Here is a 26137-nt window from a genome sequence, read left to right as displayed (position 1 = left end):
AAAGTCCACTGACTGAAAGATCTGAGGATTTGCCTAGAGGCTTGTGTATAACAGCCACTTTGAACAATTCTAATTTTAACCAATATGCTATAAAAACAAAATGCACAGCAATTCATACACTTGTCACTGGCACCAATTTAAACCACACTGTGGAATAAGCTATTTAAACGGGCTTGTTGACCTACTTTTTAATCCTAGCTTTTGGGGAAGAAAAGAAGTAGTAACTTAGAAGGTTGTTATTTCCTATAAATCATATTTCTGTATGATTCTTGCCACACAGTATTTCATTTTATGAGGATTTTTTTTCCACTGAATGCAGGTACAGATGAAGCTGCAAAACGTTAGGCTATGGAAAAGTATTTTAATTCATTATTGCCTTGAAGTGACCCTCATTGTCTGACACTTTGGAAATAATTTTGCCTACAATCAGTCTTTTCTCTGTCCTCTCAGTTACTTACATTTGAAAAGAAAGAGACCATCTTAAACATTAAAAGGAGCTTGACATACAAAAAGGAGGGATAAAGGGACTTTGTTTAATTTAGTTCTTTCTCATAAAAATTCTTTCCTCAAGGTCATTCCAAACAATTATTCAGTTCTCTTTAATGTTTGTTCCAAGCATGTATTTTTAGGTTCTCCACTGTTCTATTACACACTGTACATGTAAGCTCCATTCCAAAATATTTTTCTTAGAACAACAGTTGTTCTATATATTTCTCAACAGTATCCAAGTTATAGAAGTGAACTAAAATAGGTAAAAAAAAAAATCTACAGTGCAGTTCTCACCGGTACCTATATGTTTACACATGGAAGCTGATGAACGAAGTTAACAGAAAAACTTATGGGTAAAAGTAAGCATTTGCATTTTTACAGGTGTGTGATTAGATATTGAGTGCAAAAATGGGTCTCCGGCTCAGCTTTTGTGCCACAGAAGTAAAAGGTACAAAAGAATAAAAATATAACAGGTTTCTGATAAAAGCAAGCTGTACAGCTGGCACATCTCCCTGGCTTCTGTGGACTTCTGTCAGCAGGCAACTGGACAATAAAGTCCATCCACAAGCTGGATACACATGAATAACATACACAAAATTATCATGTTTATGACTTGATTTGATGTACAAAAGAGACCATAACACAGCTGGGAGCTAGAAAAAATGGCTTTGAACTGTGTATTCTGTTAGGCATTTAACTGTGGCAAGCTGGACTCTGCCATGAGCTAACTGACCATGCTTTCGGATGTTCTTCCACTGCTGTGTTCAAGAGACAAGACAGAAAGTGTGCAAAGGACCTGCCAGAGTAGAATAATCCTTTTCCTTTGAGGGACAGGCAGAAAGAGAAGGAATGGGGGTGTGGTGGGGCGAAGAGAGTAGAGGTGAAAGAAATTTAATTATTCTGGTGTCATGCACACCAGACATAACCATTAACACCTTTATACAAGAGGCCACTGGAACTGTGCACATCCTTAGGACTGAAGGCTTCATCTGAGTAATAACTAACACGTTATCAACCTAATGTTTTTTTAGAAACCTATCTTTGGTGAAGAAGGAACTTTCTTGCTTTCCCTGGGACGTGAATTCCTTAGAGGTGTGCATGCTTGCACTTGACAGGAATAAAGAACTGTGAAGACAAGCTTCTTCCATGCAAGAATACAAGGATGGCATTTTTACATTTAATCATAGTGAAGTGACAGTAAAGAAATCAAACCAAGTAAGAGGTGCAGAAACTATAAGGTTCAATTAAAAAACAAGCTTAAAACTAGGAAAAAAAATCACAGCACAGAACAATTTATGTGAGAGCTGACAAGGCAAGATAGGATGCAGAAAGTTTTCCCCTTTTTCTTTTGCAGAGTCTCTAAAGCAGGGAAAGAAAAAAGTGGCAATTATTAGCACAGCAGCAGAAATTCTGTGAAAAAACATATAAATAGTAAGGTGACTCCGTACAGAGTCTGGAGAATATAAGCCATCTTCATATACGCGAAGTCAAGAATTCATCACCTGAAAAGGTCAGAGAAGAGACAGTCTAGGGGCCAAACATGTCACTAAGGAGAACAGTACAGACACAGGCTTTTTGTTACATTGAAGAGGAGGCAGATGGGGCTGTATAAACAGTTGTAGACCGCACAGTCACGAACCTACAGACCAAACAAGCCCCTTATCTTTAGCAGCAGGTAAATTATAATGGCATATCCAAAGAGAAGCTCACCAACCCGGTTTCATTGCTATTTCATTGTCTGCAAAGCTTTAGTTAATGAAGTCCCAGGAACAACTTCTGCTCTTGAAGGGGAAGAGAAAAAAAAAGAAGCAACATTATTCTAAGTCAGCTCCATTCCAGCTACTCATAGCCCAACATATCATCTCGCCAGGAGAATCTTCCCTGCCTGAATTATGGGGGGTTGTATTTGAATTTTTGCATGCTTGTGAGGTTAAAGTCATAAACAGAAACCTGACAGGAGAGACAAAACTGATCTCTTACTTACATTTTAACAAATATACATTTAATTCTTTTGCACATCAGAAGTTAAGGGGGACAGTTTAAATGGATACAAACTGCATGCAAAAACAACTGAGATTCCTTGACTGTTACTAGGATCTTCAAAAGTACTGGCAAAACCTGTAAGTACTCTTTAGAAGAAAGATGGCAATGAGGATTAAAAGGAACACTCGGTGACCAGATTGATTTAAATTGTAGTTTTATTAGTATCTAACGTAGGGTGTCTTTCAGAAGGCTTTCAGATAATCAACTTGCTTTAAAATACCACATGTCAACATTTTAGTCAATATCTCTGGGCATCAATAAACCAAAGCAGAGACAGTTTTCTTTGCAGCAGGCAGTACTTCCACTTCAGTGTAGAGCACATGCAGAATCAGCAACTCTGGGGGCTTTCTTTCAGCATAAGGTGCCTCCAAGTGAACGCTGGCTACAGAGAAGAGGACTTCAACAAAACAAAACAGGCTACCAAGGGTGGTGAAGAGAGGAGGGGTACACAACGGTACAAGGGAAGGTTTGCAATGCAGAATGTGAGGCTGCATCTCCTTCTCTCCCTGCTCTGTTAACTCTGCCCGTGTGACACATGCTCCACGTCACCTATGTGGCTGCAGATCTGCCCCTTCTGCCAATATAATAAAGGAGAAAGCTGTGTGTGGTTGACAGTCCAAAATGTGTGGGATTTTCCAGCAGAGTCATGTCTAGTGAACACAAGAACTTATAAGCCTGAAACCTAAAACTGACTCCTCGAGGCCCTCGAGTGTCTGCCAGATTTCTCCCTTGGAGTCCTTCAGGGGACTTCCCTCAGTCAAGGCTCAAAGGAAAACACGATGTACACGAGAGACAAAAGTCCATGAGAGAGTCAGGCCTTTGACTTGCACAGTTGAGAGAAAGGTTTGACTTTTTGCAAAATGCTTGTGCTTGTTTTAACACACACAGGATATCCACAGGTATTCACCTCAGTCAGATGCTTATCACACCTTTGCCAGCAGAAGTGCCCAACACCACATATACTTACCAGCTTTATATTTCTTTAAAATAAGGTTTGGGATCATGAGGTTACCATCTTTATTCCAAGGAACAATCAGGACAAATTATCTTTACAGCTCTAATGGAATTGTTTACAGCCATAAAAACGTTTCGTAATACAACGTACGAATGTTTAGAATACGTATACATAGTGGTCTTGATACTAATTTTTCACAGCATTCTTTTGTTAAGATTTTCCTAAAGTCTGAAGGTAGGCCCCAAAGCTAGTGGAGGATTAAAAAAAAAAAAAAAAAAAAAAAAGGAAAAAGGTAGTCTTAAAGGCATTGACTTAAGCTAGCCAGGAGGAATCCGAACCTACAGCTATGGGACAGAAATTTGACACACAACTCCGTCCAAATCCCCCACATACCCCAAACCAAAACCATAAAGCCAAACAAAAGCAACCCAGAGGTAGCAACAAAAGTGAAGGCAATGGGTATCACACAAGTTGTGGCTTTGTCTAGAGGGTTTAGTGAGCCAAAGCTGTGCAGACCTGATGGGCATTTCTCCCATCAGGAAAGGGCATTACTTCAGAGGACGTCATTTTGTCCCTAACCTGTATCAAGAAGTACAAGTTAAGTTTTCCTGCTGAAATTAAGCGGCATACTACAAAGAACAAGGGGCCAGGTCACGACATCTAACGTTTAGACATACGGGCAATAAGCCCAGACAGGAGCAGCCAGGTCCAAGAGAAATTTATAGCTGCTCCTCAGAGGTGATGAAAATCTGAGGTGGCACAGCAAGTAGGGACTGACTTCTTGCAGATACTGGTAGCCAAAAAGAGCTAGATGAAATTACTACTGTGTTCCTCAGCAAAAAATGTTGTGACTTTCTGCAGGATCTGGCAAAATTATCAAAACGCAGATTTAAGACAGATATGGGATCTTTTCCAGAGGGCAAATAACAGCCTGAAGGGAGCTACCAGACCTTTCATGGCTATCAAGGCCAGAAGGTGAATGCATCATAGTGGTGAATGACGAACAGCGACTTATCCCTTCATTCAAACATATCTGGTTATCACCTAGAAGCTGAATAACACAAGAGACCTGTCCAGTATGCCAGACAGCAAGAAACAGTCATGCCATAGGGAGTCTTTCTCTTTAATAACCAGAATTACAAGCTGTCTCACAGAAATACATGTAATGAAAGTAGGAATTGGGTCTGGGATTCCTACTCTTGTGCAATCACATCCCTTCATCCTTATCCTTCAAAGCCAGCAATCAGAGGACCAGCTTTGAAGCCTGTGAGGGAAAGAGAGCAATAGTAGTTGTTTATTATGATAGAAAACCATTAAAAAAGGATTCAACCTCTACCATCTGTTACTTGGTTCCCAAGTAAGGGAGCTTCACCATTTCCCTTTACTCTGCTGTTTCCCCCCACCAGCCAGATGATAAAAACATCCTCTCAAAGCTGACAAAATATAAACAACCAATTACTTTTCTTCGTGAAGACAAAATATTTTGTGATGACTATAACGGAAATCATTGGCACTGAGAACACAGGTGCAGGATCGGAAGATACATTTAAATCTAAGCCAACAAAATTTTCAAAAAAAGTTTTAAATACTGTGCTGATGCACCTCTAAACAGTAAGCTTTGTATGCAGTACAGACTTTAAATAAACAACTTATACCCATCACCTTGCATGTTCTTATTGCTGTACAGAGCATTTCTTTTTGGCAACTGTACCCAGCCTACTTCCAAAAGAGAGCTAAATCTGTGTTCCCAGTTCAGAGCAGCACAGTGTTGGTCAGAGAACTCTATCAGAATAGGAGAAAATACAGTTTATAATGTGAAAACAGGGAGAACCAGTGAAGTGCCATTTTAGAGCACTGGCTTTTAAGTTGGCGTATTTTTTGATCTATTTTACCTCTTGTTGTGGATGAAATCGATGGGCCTGCATGGTTTTTAAAAATCTTAAATAGACAAGTCTTTTTTTTTTATGACTTAAAAACATAATATAGCCTTTGCTGAACAGACTTATTGCTACGCACAAAGCATGCCAGTCAATTACATCAAAACAATTTCATTCAGGTCACTAAACATCAGTAGGTAGCACGATTTAGTGCCAGGAGCGTATTATACAAGAGCACAGCAATTTTGAGGTTTGGAATTGAAATGGAAATTGCAACATGGATGAATATTGACAGTAAGCACATACAGCAGCAAGGGAGCATCCTGCACTTAACCCAGGACCATGTGATCCACCCATTCCTAACAAGAAATCCTTCCCCCACATCATACAACACCACATTGTGTTTCCTTAATTCGAGTTAATTTCTAGCATTTGCATGCAAACTGTTTTGAAAGTGTAGGGTCACATGTATCAAAAAGTTAAAAAAATGAAGTTACTACACTTAATTTCATAGTTCCAGATTCATAAAAGCTATTTTATTCTCTTGCATCATTGAAGGCTTTTAACTAAAACTGAAATGAAACAATATCATGTATTCCTGGCCCCACTTTTTCTCTCTAAGGAAGAGCTAGAATTGGTGATGTCTTATGTTTATTGATCCATCATTTCCAACATCTTTGAAATGCAACTTTATCACACTGAAGATGAGATGTCTTATTTTGGCCATTGTTCATAAAGGCCCCTTTGATACCTGTAAAAAAAAAAAAAAGATTTTGGCATTTTCTTAAAAAAAAAAAAATATACATCACCTTTTTGTAACTGCAAGCAATTACTTAATTAAAACTGCCTCTATATAAAACACAGTATGTTTCTGGAAACACTATGGCTCCTAAAAACAACTTCGAGAGTTCTACTTTAAAAAAAAATTGTCCTGTTTCAATCAACCATCACTACTTATCTAATTCAAAGCCTGCATGCTCTACTGTGTTGACCAAGAGGCAGTAGAAAATTCAGCTACTTGCTTTCTATGTCCAGAGTGATTATTTATTTTTTACTATTCAAAAAAACATATTAAAAAAAAAAAAAAGATGAGGGCTGTTTCTTAGCTGTGATTACTACCTCTTGGCTCACATACTCTGACAATCAGAAGTATTACACTGGATTTTTTTTTCCACATGATGGATTTCATCTGTCGCTCTTTAGCAGTACCTAAACTGCCATGAAGTTACACCAACCAAAGACCATCTTTCCTCTGAAAGATTTGGGGTTACGACAAGATATGGCAACATTTAAAAATGTGGTTTAATACAGTTCACTGCCTCCAGACTACTGTTTTTGTCCTCTGCACACTGGCAACAAAGGATCACATTTTTACTTCCAAAGGCCAAAAAAATAAAGGAACATTTTCCAGTTCTGTTCTTCTAAAAGAATTTCAAAGATGAAAACAAATGGCCCATGTCTTGGGGAACATGGAGTGGAACCAGAACCAAAAACTGTAGCCTGCTTTCAAAAGCAATGATCCTCTTAAGCTGGAACCAGCACAAATCCTTTGTGTGTTAATAGATAGGAATTACAAAAATATTTCTTTCACAAGTCCTTGTTAACCTAAATGACATACATTTTCAGACTCTGCTCTTCATTGGGAAAGAAAAAAGAAATTCAAAACCTACGAAGTCTAAAAAAGGTTGTTAGAACATTTAATTTTTCAGAAATAGGAAGACACTTGGACAGATACATTGTTTTACTGACTTAAAAATCTCTGATGGGGAAATAATTAACCAAGATAGAAACTACCACCAGATCAATCACCGAAGAGCTTTAGACAGTAGTGTCCAAAAGAACAGTTGCAAATTGTGACAATGGTGCCAGTAGAGGCTTTTATCATTACCATCATGAGCCTAGCATAGTTTAAGCATATAATACAAACCAGAAAATATTTTACTAGATTATAATATCTAGCAAATCAAAGAGAGTTGTGTATTCCCTGACTCCAAGTAACCACGAGTTCATTCTACCTGTGAAACAGCATGCAGGATAGTCCAAAAGTCTGAAGGTGTATGCTCAGGGGATCTGACTCTGCTCTACCATTTTTCCATTCAGTTTGTATTAGACAAAGGTATTTGGATTTGAGAATTAAAAAGTGTGCAACAGGCAAAACAATTCTCGATGCAGTAGCTACAGTTTCAGTCAAGTTAAAAAAACACCGTAAATCAGTAATGTGGGCATTTAGCAATAGTTTAACAAACACAAAATTTATGAATCATGACAATTAGATAATGACTTATCAGGGGAGGCAAGTAAGCAAAATCAGTCCATTTTTAACCCCGTGTAACAAGTGATTCATTTTTTTAATTGCATTAACTTATTTTTTTATTCCAAGTTTACTTCTGAGGACCAAATACAATAACTTAAGAAACCTTTCAATCTGCTTAGACATTCACCTACATTATCCTTTCTAAAACTGATTTTCAGTTAAGTACCATGTCCACTTACCAAGAATGTGTTTGAATTTACAGCTGTGCTCCTAAGCATTCATAAATCAAGCCACAAACTTTCATGGATGAATTTAAAAGCGAGAAGTTTCACGCTATTCTGATTCTCTAAAGTATAGGTGCGGACTGCAAGAACATGCCTGACTAGCAGCACAGAGGACTGATGTTTCTTTAGTCACACACTAGTCAGAGCAGATTAGAAATTACGTTTGATTTCCATTTTGTTGCTTTTTATTGTATTTCGGTTTATAACCCAGGGAAATCTGAATCTGCACCACTTTTTCGTAACGGTATCACAGCAAAATAGGAGTTGGACAAGGGAAAAGAGAAGAGGAAAACAGTGCATTTCCCACTCCAACCTCATCCTCCCAGAAAATGTGAGGCTGCAAAGATCAATTCTCTTTGTACCTAAGGGTTCCCTCCATCATGAAATCTGCCATATGGTAGAGGAGAGAAATGATCTTAGGAGGCTGGAGAAGCAAGGGCCAAAACTAGTAGGCCAGTAACATATGCGATAGGTACTTCAACATTTTCCCCCAAAGGATCAATAAGTGATTTCTTAGTGATACACATCTTCCCTGTAAACTGTAAAAAAAAAAAAAAAAAAAAAAAAAATTAGAATGGGACTACTTGTCTTCCTCAGAGGATAAAGCTCCCTCTTTATTTTGACACATTAGTAATTTCTGCTGCATTTTCTGATTTTATCTTTGTTTTGGTATAGCATTCCTGTTCGTCTTCCAAGTAGATGTGTCCCTTCCTAAAGGGAAATTTTCAGGGTGACATGGCTGTAAGCGCCTCCTAATATTCCATGGGCACTTTACAGACCTACAAAGGAACTCAGGAAAAGAATCTTAAAGTCCTGACATGTCTGAGATACAGAACATGGCATGTCACGTGTAAGTGAAGACAGTACACTGCAATTAGCTTTTATTTTGTTGCAGGGGAAGAGATACCAAAAAACCCAACCACCCAAACACCACCCACCCACCCACCCCAAACTTTCTTTCTACAAGCACCTGAGTCGCTTAGACAAACTTACTAACCATTCCTTCCTCTACTGTTCCCGGCACCCCCCAACCTGCTGCAATCTTAAGCATACATTTACAATTGCTTTGAGATTTTAGCTACTCCACAGCGGGGATTAGGATCCTTCATGAGACCTTTCTATTTACTAAACAATCAAGCGAAACAAAAGGTTCAGAGCTCAAGAGTACCTACAAGGAAAATGGACCAAAAGCCATTCCTGGTGTAACCTTGTTGACTTCATGGACTCAGCTTTTACTGTCTGTTTTATACATAGCATCTTTGAAGCAAACAAAGCATAAGGGCTTTTAGAAGATGCTACCATTATAATGGGATAGATCAGAATAATTACTTGTTTTAAGCACATTCCTCTGTCTTAGCTTCTTGATTTAAAAAGGATACACTAAAGAGTAAATAATATATATTACAAGAATTATGGAGTCTGGCTTGCTTTCTTTAAGCATAGGTGGTTTAGGTTAGTTGGTTTTAATGCTGAGGCGAAACTTCCCTATTAAATTATGTTCCTTTTGTTGGTATTATATCCCTGCATTTTCTCTAATATGATTTACTGAATTAAGACAAGTATTAAAGAAAATTTGAATTAGCTAGGTTTTCCTATGCAGGAAGAGGTATGTCTTTGTCCTTCCAAGTGAGGTTGCAAGCCTTCAGGGTAGCTAAGAACAGAAACTGATTCCACTTATAAAAAAAAAAAAAAATCATCACTCTTGGTGTAAGTTACATAGCTCTGTGAAAGGATGAGAGATAGCTGGAGTGGGACCTTGCTTTCCAGCAGGCAAGGTTCAAGGGCTCACTGATATAAGGTCACATTGAAATAGATCGCATTCAAGATGGAGTCTCCAGTGATTTAGTTGAACTTTATGTTCCAGATGTCTTCATGTAAAGGTGCACTTCTGTAACATTTAGGAGCAGCTAGAGACAAGTTTTATAAGCCCTTTGTTTCTGTAAATGCCCATCCGGGAAAGGATTTAGCACGATGGAGATTTTTACGTATTTTCATGTTTGCTGTAGAAATGCTGTTAGATGTATTTATTCAATAAGCAGGCACACCTGTTACATTTAAATGCAAGAAAACTGAGTTTACTTGCAGGAAGCCACTGTATTGACAAAAGATTAGTTACACAAATCAGCCTGACAAACAACAAAACTTATGAAGCCCAGTGACCTTTGCATAATGCCTTGCATGGTATGGCAACACTTACAGGATTCTGGATGGGACGAGCAGTTTAGAAAAGCATCATTTAGTCAGTCAATACATTTCTGAAGGGAAAAAGGGGAAAGAAACAGTCAGATTAATATTATTTACAAGGGTGCCTCACAAGAAAGCCCTCCTGAAAATACCATCTCCAGAAGAGGCACACATTGTGGTTCCTTCCCTTTTCTTCTTAAAAGCGCTGCTGTGTATTAACACTGGCGGTTACAGCTGGGGCCTTTGGGCATCTGCACTTGAGCAGCTTTCTCACTCAGGTGAAAATTTATTAACTGAAGTATGCGGCACCCTAGCATCTCTCTGCTAGCGCGCCCTTACAGAAGCAATACTGTCACACACCCTTATCATGAAGTTAGTTTGATCGGGATATCACTACAAGGAGGATATAGACATGGAACCATAAGTTATCTTCTCTTCTAAAAAGAAGGTCAGTAGATATTACAAATATGAGTTATAAAAATGAAGGATATCTATTTAAAAACCCTCTGTTGGAATTTTCATTACAGAGTGGGTGAGGAATAGCTAAAGGACAGCTATATTTCTTTGGTCTGCTGACAAACAGAAAAGAAGGATAGGAATTTGATAAAACAGGGTAATTTTCAGGGCATTTAACTATGGTAATGAGAAGAAATTATGAGTAAGAAGTTTTAGGCTAAATATTGTAAAATACTGACAGTTAGTCATATCTGTTTTACAGAGGAACTCTATCATTTGGGACATGCAGTACTAGCAAGGGAAAATAATAATGAACTTGAGGAAACACAGGTATGAATTAGATACTTTATTTTTTGTCTTATCTCTATTCTTGGACCATAGGCAAATGAAACAGGAGTCCACTTAGAGTACCAGAGCTTCTAATATTTGCTGTTCTTTTTGCAACCGGCTCAGTTTGGAAAGTTGCAGTCCTCTGAATACAGGCAACACTATTAATCATGTATTATACCTTGAGATGGATATCCATCCCTTCTCTCCTTTACACAGGTTGAGAAACCATTAAAGAGAACAAAGCAGAAAGGCACAGCCTGTCAAACTGCACAGCGCTAGAAGGGTTATCGTAATACAGTTGCAGGCTGCTGTCTTTTCCAGTCGGTACGACAGATGAAAAATTTCATTCTTGTGACAAAAACGGTAATGAGGATAGAAAATGGCACAACATGAATCCAGCTCTCTGACAGGGTTCGTAATGAGAATCAGAATTGTGCAAAATTAATCTAATCCCATCACAGTGTTAGAACTCAAGTCACAGGGGACTTGCTTATATCTATAGTTTCACATACATTATCTCAGGAGCACAAAGCTTATGTGGAAAAAAAAAGATATGAGCAGTATTTTGAAGCTGAAAGAAGCTTGCACTATCACAAAATAGTGGGGCCAATCTGATAGAAGATCAGCCTCAAGACCCAGCATTGTAAACGCTGCTGGTTGCACCATCATAAGCGAGTGCCTACTAGTGCAAACACTCCTTTGCAAACAAACCACAACCTAAAGGTTTACTTCCTCTGATCTAGAAGATGGACTGTAGAGTGGTTTCATCATTTCAAGAAAGAAATGTACTAGTATCCATAAGGTAATTGAACTTATGTCACACAGCAATGCTGTGTGGTATACTTTATGTAGCAAAATGTATTGGGGTTTACTATTATTTAAAAGGTGTTATTGACTTTCCCACTTACATTTGAGTCTTTAGGGACTGCCTTTATTCTAACATCATCTTTTTCTTACTTTTCAAATCAGCTGTCATAAATGAGATTTCAGAATTTTAAGTATGTAAAAACTAGTTCTCCAAATAGTTTCTGGAACACAAAGAATGTAGTTTCTACCTAATACACACAGAAAACACTGTAGACAAAAATACTGTAAAATTAGGCATTAGCTGGCAGACGTATATCACTAATCCTAGAAACATTCTTAATTTGGGGAAAGCGTCCTAGTGAAGGGACTTCCATCACATATCCATCTACCAATTTGGAAAGCTTGTGCTTCAGATATGTTAAAATATCTAGGATAAAACACTCTCTCTCTCATTACTTTCCCTCCAGTCTCATTATTCAACTGATACTGAAAACACACACAGGATTACAAATTAATCCCTTCTTAGCTTAAAAAAAAAAAAACAAAAAACAAAACAACCACCAAAAAACAAAAAACACCAAACCAAACCCCACAAAACTATGTTTACCTTGCATCCTAGTGAGATGCATCAGGCAGAGTAAGGTATTAATAAGTCTACACAGCATAACAGGTAGCAAGGTAGTTTGACTCCTGCGGTCAAAACTAGCTTATTAGTCTGGGCTGAAGGTTGCACAGATTCACCCACCTCCTTGGTACTTGCCTGGAAGAATAATTAGGCTACTTCCACTCAGTGATTCTTCATGTGTGAAAAGAGATGTTGATTCATTGGACTGCAAACCCCAAATCATCATTATTTAGACATATATCTTTATAGACTGTAAAAAAACCTGAAGTTCTTTAAAATGGCTCTGAAAGGATACATGCTGGAACAAATCTAACCATGGGGGGGCATATACGCTAGACAAGATCTTGCACAACTAAGTTATGACAAGAACAAGCATAATTCATTGTTTCATGTCTTATTTTTCAAGATTTAGCACTACACAGATAAAACGCTGTTTTTGAGAGCATTTATCTTCATCCAGATTTAATCTAGGACATCTGTAATAAAAAAACCAACATCATAACTAATCAGTTTTAATAGTTTATTCAATCTATTATTTTCCTATTATGACATTCACTTAGGTAAACATCTTCATATATATTTTTAAAGTCTATTATGGCTTTTGTCTTCTAAGATTGCCACGCCCCCAGGGCAAGGTAACACTTCTTGCTTCCAAGAATAAAATTTCTCCAATTAGAAAACAAAAAAGAAAATACTAAAGTACCATATTTTCAGTTCTTTTCCTCTATCTCTACTTCAGAAGATACTGTTTCCAGGACTCCTTTCTCCACTGTACTCATTTGTATAATTTAAGAATATAAGTTAGCAGAAAAGTTAATGCACTGGCACAGAACATCTTTACGTACAAGAAGGATTCATCTTCCATTACTAATATAAACAGTGAATATAAAGTTATGGTGGATGTATCCTTGGAAAAAGGTAGGATGCAAAAAAAAGTGCAACAAAAATGGATTATTTACGACCTACTTTAAGGATAGCAAAGGATTCCCTCAACTACCTTGTCAAGGTTTGAGCCTCTCGTTCTCATTAATTTTTGCAGCAGTAGAAGGCCTAAGAAACAGTAAAACGAGCAGCGGGGGTCAGAGCAACTTAAATGATAGTGATATCATGTGCGTTATTAACATTTCCCTGAAGACCTAGAAGCTAATTGCAGTCATTTGGTTGAGAAGATGCAGACACAGCAGAGATCTCCTGAGAAACTGAACTGAGAAGGAAGCCTGACTTAACGGCCCATCACACTACTGCTTCAACTAATGGAAGACATGGCTGTACAGTACCATCTACAACGGTTTTAAAGTTTTATCTTCCTCCTTGCTTATCTTGCTTCTACTTGTACAGTCACGGAGTTGGACTTATTTTCCAGGACACACCAGTGGCAGGAAGGTGATTTGTTGAAGCTCTTCTAATGAAAAAATGATAAAGCTAACTTTAGCAAGCATGAGGAGTGCTACTTTTTTTCCACATGAACTACTTTGAACTGCCAGAAAACTCTTTGGGTACCGTTAATGAGTTTGTGGGACTCATTAGTCCTACAAAAGGACTGCAGAAAATGCGTTTCATATGGAAGTGGAAACATTAAAGGCCGGAAACAGCAATGTCCAGGGCATGAAAGAATCTGTGACCCATAATAGTTGGCCTTGGAGCAAGAGGCAAGCACTTGAAAGATAACTGTATCACTCTCCAGTTCTTCCAGCGGTTTACAAAAAGCCCTTGGCACAGTACCCATAAAGGGCAGTGGTAAGTGAAAGATCACCCACTCTTGAGCTGCCCATGTCTCCACAGGTTCTTAGTGAACTTGGGGTATGTCCCCTCCTAGCTAAATCAGTAACTTGTCAGCTGGTGCCTTCCCACCCCGCTCCACAAATTAATGTTTCAAGATTTTTAACAAAGATGGAGTCACAATAGTAGTAGAGTCGAAGAACCACCTTCATATTTGTATTAAATAAAGAGGTAAAGTTAATTTTTTGTGACTTTTACCTGACAGGCTAGGTTATTAAACAACTGGTCATTGTAGCAAGGACCTAGCCTGTAGGGTTTCTGCTCTGGTCAACAGTTCAGTGGCATTTTTGCAAGACAGAATATCACATGCTGAGCAACGTGAAACATAAGGTCAAAAGCTGTAGTATAGAGATGTACATAAACCTAGAAGCTTCTACTTAGCATTTCTTAAAAATACCCAGATTTTTGTATTATTTAAATTACAGATGAAAACCGAACAGCTTTGTTTGGGGTGAGGGAGCTGTGTGTAAGCTCTACACCACGTGTGCCCTACAGATCCACAGGGTAGGCGTTTCTCTCAAGAGTGAATGGTGGAGCACACACAGCTTCCCTGCCACAACCACCAGCACTGGGGCAATCGCCTCCCAAGCCAGGAGGTGGCTGGTGTCCCAGCCGTAACTTCTAGGGGAAGTTCCACACCTCCACATCATGTGTTTTCACACTCTCTGCAATTGCCTGGTTGTCATTTTTTAAAACCATGCCCATGTGAACTCAAAAATTCCTGATCCTAAATGAAAAAGGACAGTAAGTACTTCTAAAAACCCCACGCATTTGTACACATTGGTGTATATATATAAATCTACTTATGCCAAATAAGTACATAAAGTGTCATCTGTGCATGTGTACATAGATATGAAGATATAAATTAAATTATTTCAATTAAAATATATTATATAAATATATATAAACATAAATTATATATATTTATAAATATAAATTAAAATAAATTTAAAAGTGTAGCTACAAAGTGTGTAAGATAGTCTTTAATAAAAAGTAATATATTAATAAAAGTGTAAATGCAAGTTTCAAACAATCATGGACAGCTCTACACACACTTTCCAACAATCCCTAAAACGCTGGAGGTGAAGGTAGGTTGAGGGAGAAGTTCGAAGGGGGTGGGTGGGGTGTGTGCCAAACAGATAGGAGGTGTGGAAGGAGAGCAAAGAATCTAGAACATGTCTGAAACTTATGATCCCATCTCAGGAGGCCCACAAAGCCCCCCTCCCCCCATGTATGCAAGGGGGTGGACAGTTCTGCACCCTGGGCAGAGGCGCCTCCACCAGTGGCTCTTGCTCCAGAGAATGACCACGTGGTACTACCAGGTTAAGCAAGCTTTGTGCAGCAGTGCAAGGCAGGCCTCACTGTCCACAAAAAATGGGAAACTGTAACAAAATACCAGTTTCAGAAGAACACATGTGCATGGACAGTCAAGAAAAGCTGCAGAAGGTTTCAAAAAACTTTTACAGCTGTGTACAGGCTTACAAAGGGTAGAGGTCTGTGCTGTACAAGCTTTCATGCCAGTTCTCAGACTGATGTCTTCTCCAACATATTGTGAAGTCAAAAGCAATGAACAATAGTAATTTCTGATGACAATTATGTTCCCAGAACACCATATATAGAAGCCAACATAACATTCATTCAACTTATTTCTTCCAGATTTCATGATGCACTACACAATAAAATATGAAAACTCGGTGACTCAAGTACATATATTTTTGCGCGCTTTAAGTTACATGCATATGGTTTTGTAATGGGAAATGGAGTAATTCTCAGAATAAAATCCATCTTTTCCTAGAAGTAAATATTGAATATATGTGAAAAACATCTGAAAAATTCACTTTGCCATAGAAGACAACAGAAAAGCCACTATGTAACGCACCACCATATAAACCCAAACCAAATCAGCTGTCCTCAGTGCTTTTACTCCAACTGTTCCCATAATCCTTGCCTATCAAATTCAGCCTAACTCATGCAGCTCCTTTTTTTTTTTTTCTTTTTTTTTTTTTTTTGTGTCGTACAACGCAATGACACTTGGAACACCACTAAAAACCAAATGGTGGTGTATCTCTAAATACTTTAACCTTGTCTCATGTGTTGGCAGGGTAATTGAAAACAAATTTCTTTTCCTACTTGTCATAAAACAAATTGCTCACCTCATTATCTTTGCTTCTGCTGGTTAGTATAATTTTGAACTTCAAAAGAGATACTGAGTCCATGGGCTGTTTCAGACCATCTGCTGCTAGACTGCATTAAAAGTGAATGTTCATTGGTTTTGGTGTCCTGCCCAAACCCTCTCAAAAAAAGGGAATACACAGCAGCAGTTAGTGAGTATATTTTGCAAAGCTAATATGAATGTGCATTTATGTTCCCACACAAACCATCATTACAAACAATTTATGTTTGCTTGTTAGAAAATTAATTTGTGGATGAAGAGTTAGAGACTTGGGATAGGGGAGGGGAGAGAAGAGAGCTGCCCATAGAGGAGGACCTTCCTTCCCCCTCTGCTTTCTGCTGCCCTTCTCAGCTTGAAAGAAGATAGGTCTGCTGATTCACCTCAAATTCCTCTTTAGGTTTAAATTATTCCCTGTACCAAGCCTCTTGGCATGGGACAATATGACTGAATTACGTTTGGAGACCTCTACAGCTGCTACCAGGGCCTGTTATATTAAGCAGTGGATCTCACGCCTACAAAGAAGAGCTAACATTTTCATAGCAAGAATCAGAAGCAAATAAAGTCCTATTAAGCTTCTCCTCCTCCCTCAAGGTTACTATTTCAAGGTAATAACAATATATGAGATAAGTCTTGTCAACCTCTGCAGGACACATTAAATTCCTGTTAAATATGGATTAGATGAGTACTGCAAAACCACACAGTTATAAAGGGTACATCCCTTTAACTATTTGGCATCCACTGCAAGGCCAGAGCAACAGCAGACACTTCTGGAAAAAGACATACAGGCAGCAAGCAAGGTTTATACAAAGGTCACTATTCTCACCGTATCATTTCTGAGAGAGGAAAAAATTCAAATGTACACGCACGTCTTTTCATTATTTTAAATTAACCAGGGTGCAAGAAAGTTCTATGATTTTTAAGAGCAAAGTAACTGGAAAAACACACGAGATGGAGACAACAGCTGAATGTTTTATAGAGCAGGACAAGAGATAACATATGAAAGAGTAATTATTTTGTATTCAACTGCCATGAACCCTTCATTTTGTACAAGTATTATAGGGCATAACACAGGGCTGCCACAATTTAGTTGTATTCTTCAGGGTGTAACGTTGAGTGAGTGGCTGGAGAGTCATTTAGTCTGCAAAGGCAGCAAGAAAATTGTTGGACGAGCAATCTTCCTGAACACACACTTAAAACTGGTAAGATCAGTAAACCTGTACCAGGAGTGACAAAGTGTCTGCTCTACTATCTGCTCTGTAAGAAGGAAATGTCTTCTTGGTCAGAACTGGTGATTGAAGTACTCAGAACTGCAGGAGAGGCTTGAAGGAGAAGCCTGAGCACACAAAGTTTTTCTGCTGCACCTTCACTGAAGGGTCCCTTAAGCGCCAGTGCTTTAATTGCAACAAAAACGTTCAGACAAGCATTTATGGTGCGCACACATGAGAAAAGTGTTCTGGAAAAACAACTTATGAGGAAAATGCATGTGGAAAAAAGTTACAGGAAAGAAATATCACCAACACCACAAATACGGTTCATTTCTGTAGGGCCACCACCCATTTTTATTACAGAACATGGAATATGTTCAGAAAATCTAAATACTATATATGTAGCCATTTCAAATAGTTTTACTTGAGACCTATACTTGGATTTCTACTTGCGCTCTCCTCTCACATCTTTATTCTGGGGGAAGATATTTTGGACCACCAGTAGTTTGTTCTCCTCTCCCCTCAGTCCATTGAGTGATGAATTCATCACCCAACAACAGCTTCTGCAGCCTCCACAAAAGCAGGTGATCCATTTCCACCAGCTAATACATTACTATTAAATCCATTCATCAACCACGTGATGCTCAAGACAACAATTTTATGTGAATAACTAGTGTCTGTCAAATGTTTTTATTAGAATTGCTAAATTCACTGTGCTTTTTTTCCACATGAAGGACTATATAGGTGACTGAACAAGGAAAACGACTGCTGGTCCTCAGGAGAGTGGAACATCCACCTATAGAGCAACAGTGCCTCTCATGCACCACAGCAAGGCAACACCTCTGTTCATTTAAAAAAAACTGCTGGAAGAGAAATCTTCACATGCAGTAATTACCCTGCAGCTGGTAACTCACATAGAGCAGTACAAACACTTGCTTCAATAGAAAAAACTGTTTAGGGCACCCGAATTCCCCAACTTGTTTAAACACACTAAATCTTTCACTTTTGCTAAGGTTTCTCTGAGGATCACCTTCCTACCCCACCCACAATCCTAGAAAGTTATAAACAGATCAGACTTGCAACGCGAACAAGACTATAGATATTATTTTTCTGCTGTAACTTACAACCACACTGAAGAATTTTAAGCATGGCCAGGATCTACAAACAAGCACTTAAGATGGAAAAAGAGGGAAAGGAACTTCTTTAGTGTGTTTATGGATTGCTGTTTTTCAGGTACATTACTCTGCTCCAAATCACTAGATGCAGCTGCAGCAGAAGAGATATGGAAGGCGTAGAGACTGACACTAATCTGCTCTTTGGAGCAGATCTGTACATTTAAGCTACAACATAAAAAGCCAAGACCGTGCATCAAAGCCAGCAAATAAACAACAACAGTTCATCACAAAATGACATATCATCTTCCTGTTCTCCCTATTATTTCCCCCCCCTTTCCCCCAAAAAGGATTACCCCCACAAAAGAGGGGCTACCAGCACTCTCACTATGAAACAAAGGTTGATCTGGCTTATGGGCTTCTACTTCTTTGTACTGAGGATAAGAAAAACCAAATCATTTTGCCAACTGAAAAAGTTCCAGTCATTTATGGATTTGCAGGTGAAACCCAGCATCTTGAACCGCATCCAGGAAAGTCCTAGGCACCACCACAGGCATCACAGTCATTTTTCCATCAACTTGAGGTCAATTTAAAAGGTTTAGTCCAGAGCACAGCATGTGTGTTATAACAATCTAATCTGGATGTGACAGCGGCAGGCATTGGAGTTAAAGCTTGTACGCAGAAGGAATCCCACCCTCCTCCTTATTTGAAAGGAAGAAAGGCAGGTTGCAATGGCTACTGAAGGGCCAACCAGGACATCACTAGAGCTAAGTAGAATCATGCCTTTTCGTATCATCCTTGCCAAAAGAAACTGGAAAATGATCCATGTTTCTTAATGTGTTTGTTAAGGAACAGATAAGAACGTTAAAGAGATTCTTTCTTTTTATTTTCAAGAAACAAAACTGTACTGGACCAAAATTAGACTTCTAAGTGGAAACCTTAGGCATTTTGGAAGATTACTTTATTTGTGCTACCAAAGAATCTAAAGCTTTAAAGCATAATTTTTGCATTAGCTAAATACAGAGTAACAGAGTTGATTCAACCACTTGTACAAATAGCATCATTTCTGCAGCCTACTGTAGCTCGGAGCAATCGCCTGAAGGCCATGGAGACAGAGCACCAGTAGAAATTGGGATACGTCTATTATGTCCCATCATAGCTAAAATATGCCAATATCAAGTGGAGATGACATCAAGAAAACTGGTACAGACACGAACCTTGGCTGGTACGGGGCTTTGCTGATGGGAAGAGCCAAGAATAAGGAAGCACCAAGAATTACGAAGCAAAGAGCTGGTACCTCTGCTCACAATGTCCCTAAGCGATAAAGCACAAGCTTAATGCAGCTGAAAAGTCATTATCTGTTCTTTTAGCTGTTTTAGCTGCAGATGTTACCTGGCTCACGTCTCATTCTTTTTGAAGCCGCATAGAGTCTTTACCTCAGTCACATCTCACGTTAGTTAGCTTCACACATTAGTAATATATCTTGTTGATAGGTCTTGGCAACTATACTAAATTGCAATACTGCAAGTGTGGACTAACTGTGGAAATTAATGGGTCTTTGTATTGCTTACAATAATTTAACTAGAAATAAGTTACTTAATTTCTTTGGTGCAATAAAACTTTTCTTACAAGTTAAAGCTGCTTTCATCAACAGTGGCTTAAAAGAATTAACTTCTAGGAGTCCCCCGGAAGGTAACAATCCAACTGTGAACTAGATTCTTGAATTATGTATTAAATGAATGAACTGGACAAAGCCTGTCTTTCATTAAGAAAGCCTACTTCTTACTGCCATTTCTCCTACATCTAGAAAACAGTACCTTTTTTTTACCCCTTATTGTTAATGTATTTCCCAGCATTCTAAGTATTCATTTAGATTTGATCTTTTCTGCAAAAATGTATCAATAGTAAATTTTTGTACTTGGTGGTCTTTTCAACCACTTACCACTATTTTATTTTTAGGACAAATGTCCTAGATCTACCAGATGTACTGATATAGAAATGTCATCCGTGACCTAGTCAAAGGAAAATTCTGAAGCAAAAAATTATGGCATTAAAGGATTTTCATTTTGTAACGATAGAACTGGGAGGGAGACTGCTAATAATTCTGCTTCCAAGATTTTTCTTCCACATTTACCTTACCCACATACAGTTTAAAAATACCTCTTGAAATTTTTCTAAATACACTAATTCACATATACGTATAACTTATCATTTGCAAAAGCAATATCAGACTCCAGTTTTCAACCATATTTCTCTTCATACAAATTTTTTGTTTGTTCTGAGTTTTTCTGTAAGTCATTCAGGCACAGAAAACAAGCAGTAACACTTAGAACAGCTCTTCCATGACTGCTTTTATAATTACACAATATACTTTCAGAAGCATTTTGTTGTCCTTTGTGATCTGAGAAAATAGAAAAAAATATGGGCTTAGGAAGTTATTTCAAATGAGAGAAAAACTGCAATGAAATTGAGTATATTTGGTGCAATCCTCTTTATTAGCACGAACAAAGTCTTGCTTTCTGAGCTCAGAAAAACATCTGAAATAGCTGCCCTGCTTGCATTTTCACATATCCTTTAGTCAAGTCTAACTGAAAAGCCCTTTCTCTAATCTTCCAAACATCTCAAATACTGCTGTTGAGGTTATTTGCAGGTTTTTCCTCCCATTTCAATGATCCAGAAGCATCCATCTGCATTTTGGGTATGGATACAATTTCAAGCTTATCATTTCCTTTACAGGAGGACTCCTCAAATTACCTTAAATGAGAGAATCTTACATACCTGACATAGATTCAATGAGATTTAAAAGTTTAAATTACAGAAGAAAATAAGTGCAGCACAAACTCAGGATAGCATTATGGGATACTACAAGTCAGACAGAGTCTTGTATCAAGCCATGTTTTTCTTGGTAACAGTTCCATACTCTCAACTTGGAAGTCCTTAAAGCATATACATATAACATATGCCTACCTTTCCCAAGGCATCTAACCCGTAGAGTGAAAAATATAGGGTTTTGGAAGGATTTCTACTTGCATTAACACCATAGGCGATATACATCATAATACTAAACCAGCCCCAAGTATCTTTACAGAATAATCATTAGAACTGTTATTAAATAATAAGCTCACTTTTCTGGAGAAAATAGTGTCTCCAAAAGCTCTGGCATACTGCTGCTCATACTCTCCACATAATTTCAAAGTACAAGCACATGGAGCAGGGTGGTTTACAGCAAGGGCTGATCCATCACGGCTCCAGGTTACAGGCATACTTCACAGCAGATCCTGTGTAACTTCTGTAGCACAGGCTGTGTATGTAACTTGTTAAACTGGCTGCTCTCATTTTTCTTGGACTAACTGGAGCACTTCCAAAACCCCTGGCCAGAAGGGGTAATCTCAGTAAGTGAGAACAGCCACCAGCCTTCCAAATGCTTTTCTTGGTTTCTCATAAAGCATTCAAGGCTCAGGTACACAGCCCATGCTTAACACAGCAGAACAGAAGTAAACCCAGTGTTGCTCCAAACCACCTTTCTGCATCCCCATGATGTTGCCTGAAGCCTGGTCCAAAGCAGTGAGCTAAACCAACCTGATTGCTGTTGCAATTTATACATCAGTTCTAGGTCCCTAGGAAAAAAACTTCTTTCTTGTTACTTTCAAGTATGCACCAAGAAGCCTGACGTTCTGAAGCACCTGTAAAACTGAACACCACCAGCACGCTGTGCAGCAGCCTCCTCTAACACACAGAAATTCATGGTTTGACTTTCAGAACACAGAGAAGAAAGCCCAGATCCTTTTTCAGCTGAGATCAGGAAGGCCTCAGAAATTGAGCAGACCTAGTCATGCTGTGATATTACAGACTTCTAGTCCTTTGGACTGCCCCATAAAAAGCAAGGATAAAAAGAGAAATAATCTCTTCTCTGCGGGAAGCCTGGAAGCATGGGATGCTCTCCTGGATGGGTTCACAGCACCCACAAGTACCAACACACCCCTGGGGGACAGCCCACGTGGTGCAGCACTGCTTCACAACAACTTCCACAGCATTCATACTGGAATCCTTCTTCAGAAGGAGAAAAGTCTTTGATACCTGACTATAAAGACTATGTATGACCTCCAGAACAAACTGAAGATTCCCTCCTCCCTGCTACACACTGCAATGCTAATGACAGCAGAGTCAACTGATTAGATGGATAAGTGGAAGCAAAGCGTTTCCTCAAATTAAAACGTCATCCCTTCCACACTCTTCAAACACTATTTTCCAAGGAATCATTCTAAAGAATGACTTTAAGCCCTTGAAGATAGCAAAAAGAGCAATATTTTGTGGTCCACAGAGAGCTTAAACACCAATCTGCTTTCTGTGTATACAGTCTCACAGAATGAGATGCCAAATAGATGAAAGTAAATGTCTGATAAAGCCCTGCTCCTCACTCCCTCTTGGACTTACTGAACTGCCCAGCTGCACACCTTACAGAAAGGTTCAGAAAACAGATTTTGACTTTAAAGGCTGACTTTGCTGAAAGCCAAAGTCACAGATCTTCAGTCTCATGTTGTTTAATTTATTCCTAATATTCTCTGAATAGCATCTGAAGAGTAATTTCAAAGATACATAATTTAAGTTTCACTTACTAAACAAACATGGAAGAGATTGTATTAAATGTCAGCTTTGCTGGTTTCGATTTTATGTGCCACAAAGAAACATAAGACCAGAATGCAGCACACATATAATTTGACTTGTGTTACTGGAAAGGGTTTGAACCAGTTCCCACACCCTGCGGCTGACAGCAGGAGACTCATATCATGTGTTAATAAGCTTTAAGTCCGCACAGGTAAAGTGCTTCCACTGGACAGCTACTGTTTAAGAAAGTTTAAAAACAAAAATAAGGAGGTGTAGAATTTTAAAATTTGGTAGCATTTCACATCCTGTGCAGTTGGATTAATGCAAGGCATGGACTATATTGTTCCCATTATGCGTAGCCCAACATACTTCTTGGACCAACCTACTTCTGTCAGGCTCAGGGCCACTAAAATAATTTACAGCTACAGAAATTAAGGGTGTAAACGTGGCTTTGACAGAAGACGACAACACTAAGCTTGTGCTAACAGAAACTGGAGAAGATGTTGGACATGTCTTAACATATTGAAAGTGATTCTGATCACTGGATCTGTAGTAATACTCCCTTAGTATTGAATGATAGTTATGAAAGCCTTCTTTCTCCTTGAGTTTTACTCATTCTGCCTCCCCAAGACAGTTTCATTTGGTTTAGGGCTTTTCTGGCAAGGTTTTTATTTTATATATTTATTTTAAAACAAACAAGATTTGACCTTCTGAAATTGGAAGCAAGATAGACATTAATTTGTCTGCACTTTTACCTACTTCATTTATGCAGAATGAAATATTTGCTATTTCATCAGTCAAGGTACCAAAATATGTAATTAGTTTTTGTTATTTCAGATGTCTTGAGCCACATTACATCAGATATAATACGACCTTCCCACACCCCAGTCCACTCTGCTACTAGCAATCAATCATTTATTAAATTCTCTACAGACTGCAGCAAGTTTTTCAACACATTGGCAAAATCTAAAGTACAAGGATCCGGAGTATAACAGAGCTTGTCCTAGTGGTCCGTACTGCTCTGTACCCACTCCTCTGACCGTCAGAGCTCCAGTCTTCTCATGCACATCTGCACAGACTACTGCTGCCAGGAATAAAAATAATTCTGGGAGGGAAGAGGATTAAAGTGGATAACCCTATTGCCAGACAGCAGAACATGCATAAGCAAACGTACAGTGGCCATGGTCCTTATGCCTATGCTCAGTCCAGGAACATTCCTCTGCAACTCTTTTGGCAAAGAGCGTTAAAAAAAGTGACCTCTCCTCAGACATCAGGAAGAAAAAGATTTGCAATAGAGAAGTTCTATCCCATTCTCCTCCATCTGCCAAGTGCTTTTCTGGCACACTCAAAAATGAAACTGCCAAGCCAAGTTCAAACCAGAATGCTTCATCCTGAAAGTATTCCTTATTAACAATCCTTGTCCAGTAAAAGAAGTGGGTCTGCTTCTGCAATCACTTATTATGCACGTGAGTAGTCTTAAAATTCCAAAAAGAAGGAAGCATTAGCAGTCGGGTTTTTTCATCGTAGCTCTATCTTACCAGCTGACTCACAGTGCAGGAATAAATCTTGCTGAGCAATTGACCTCCCATATTTTCTCTCACCACTGCTATAATAAATTATCTTCTCCCAACCAACTTCACTTTGAAAGGTTCATGGTGCAACATACCTCTTCTAGGTTTGGTTTGGTTTTTTTTTTTGGGGGGGGGGGGGGGTGGGGTTGTTATTTTTAGTCAGATTATACCACACCTCCTTCCTTTCTTGTCTTCATTTGTACTTAGAGACCCTTACTCTGAAGAGTAGATTTTTTCTGAAAGCAAGATTCTTATTGCAATTTTTCCCTCCAGGCAATAAAAGATTCTTATAGCAAGTTAGTCTAGTCTGCAGCTGTACCGATTTTGTATAAAACTGTAGGGTTTTTTCCCCCTTTCCGAGCAGGAATGCACTTTTAAGATGATGTGTAGCTCCACTTTTTGGATCAGCTGTGATTCTGTCCACTAATCTAATCATGCCCACACCCACACTCTGTATATTTTATATACTACTGAAACAAGGTGTTATGTCAGACTCCTAGGGTTTCCATTCTGTAGTTCATTTAGATGAAGATATACTTATGATTCCCGCCTCAACCTGGCTGACAGGATACTGTCAAGACTATTTGTTCAGAACCATTAGTAAAGTTGTAGCCCCTTCCTGTCACTCAGTCCTAAAATACTTCTACAGTAGTCTTGCCCCTGCCAATGCAGTGAACAAGTAAATAGCACTTAGAATCTAATCTTCAAAATTGTGTTACTGTGCAAGGACTGTCACTCTTTGTTTATTGTTTTCAGTTATAAACAGATGCCAGTGAAGCTTATGTGTAGGACAGCAACAGCCTAGACAACAGATTGAACCATAGGGAGATCTGCCCAAGCGTTGGCTTGTTTCTGGTTTTTAACTAGCATAACATTAGCAAGGGCAGAAACATTCAATACTGTTTAGATTCCACGTAGCAAAGTTTGTAAGTCCTTTTTAATGAACATATTGAAGACTAATAAGTTATGTTTACTAATCAAGCTGTTTGCACACATATAGTATTCAGACGCTGTCTGGAAGATATACATGCTATGTTTACCGTGGGCCAGTTTGCCTTCACACCTAATCAGAACAATAATGGGCCAGGAACAGGTCATGTAATTCAGTCTCTGCTTGTTGACCTTGTAGATGCCCTAAACCCATACATGTACTTGTATAAAGCTGCTCTGCAAGGTTCGAGTTATTCAAATAGTTCTGAATGTATAGCTTTAGCATAAAGGAATTGATTATATGTCTATACTGCTCCAAAACAGCAATTTCGCTGCTACCTCACAGTTTCTCCATATGCTTGTCTTCTTGTCTGAGCGCTTTCAGTGCTCCCCAGGTTTCACACTGGGCATCCCCAAGATGTTTCCAGCCATCTGTGTAAGCAAGGCATATGCCCACT

At 38.7% G+C, this 26137-nt stretch overlaps 1 long non-coding RNA gene across 1 annotated transcript in view; it reads right to left on the bottom strand.

Moving 5' to 3' along the window:
• Positions 1-3820: 3820 nt before the first annotated feature.
• The window catches only part of LOC114016561 (uncharacterized), a 40713-nt gene continuing 18396 nt past the window's right edge, over positions 3821-26137 (bottom strand). The window contains exons 2-3 of the long non-coding RNA XR_003561078.2: positions 10100-10157; positions 3821-6115 (exon numbers count right to left, since the gene is read on the bottom strand). This is a non-coding gene — a long non-coding RNA (uncharacterized LOC114016561). The remainder of the gene's footprint in view (positions 6116-10099; positions 10158-26137) is intronic.

Source organism: Falco cherrug, chromosome 4 (assembly GCF_023634085.1).
Source record: "Falco cherrug isolate bFalChe1 chromosome 4, bFalChe1.pri, whole genome shotgun sequence".
Taxonomy (NCBI): Eukaryota; Metazoa; Chordata; class Aves; order Falconiformes; family Falconidae; genus Falco; species Falco cherrug.
The sequence above is the reverse complement of the archived record's forward strand: the minus strand, read 5'-3'. Positions and strand labels throughout refer to the sequence as shown.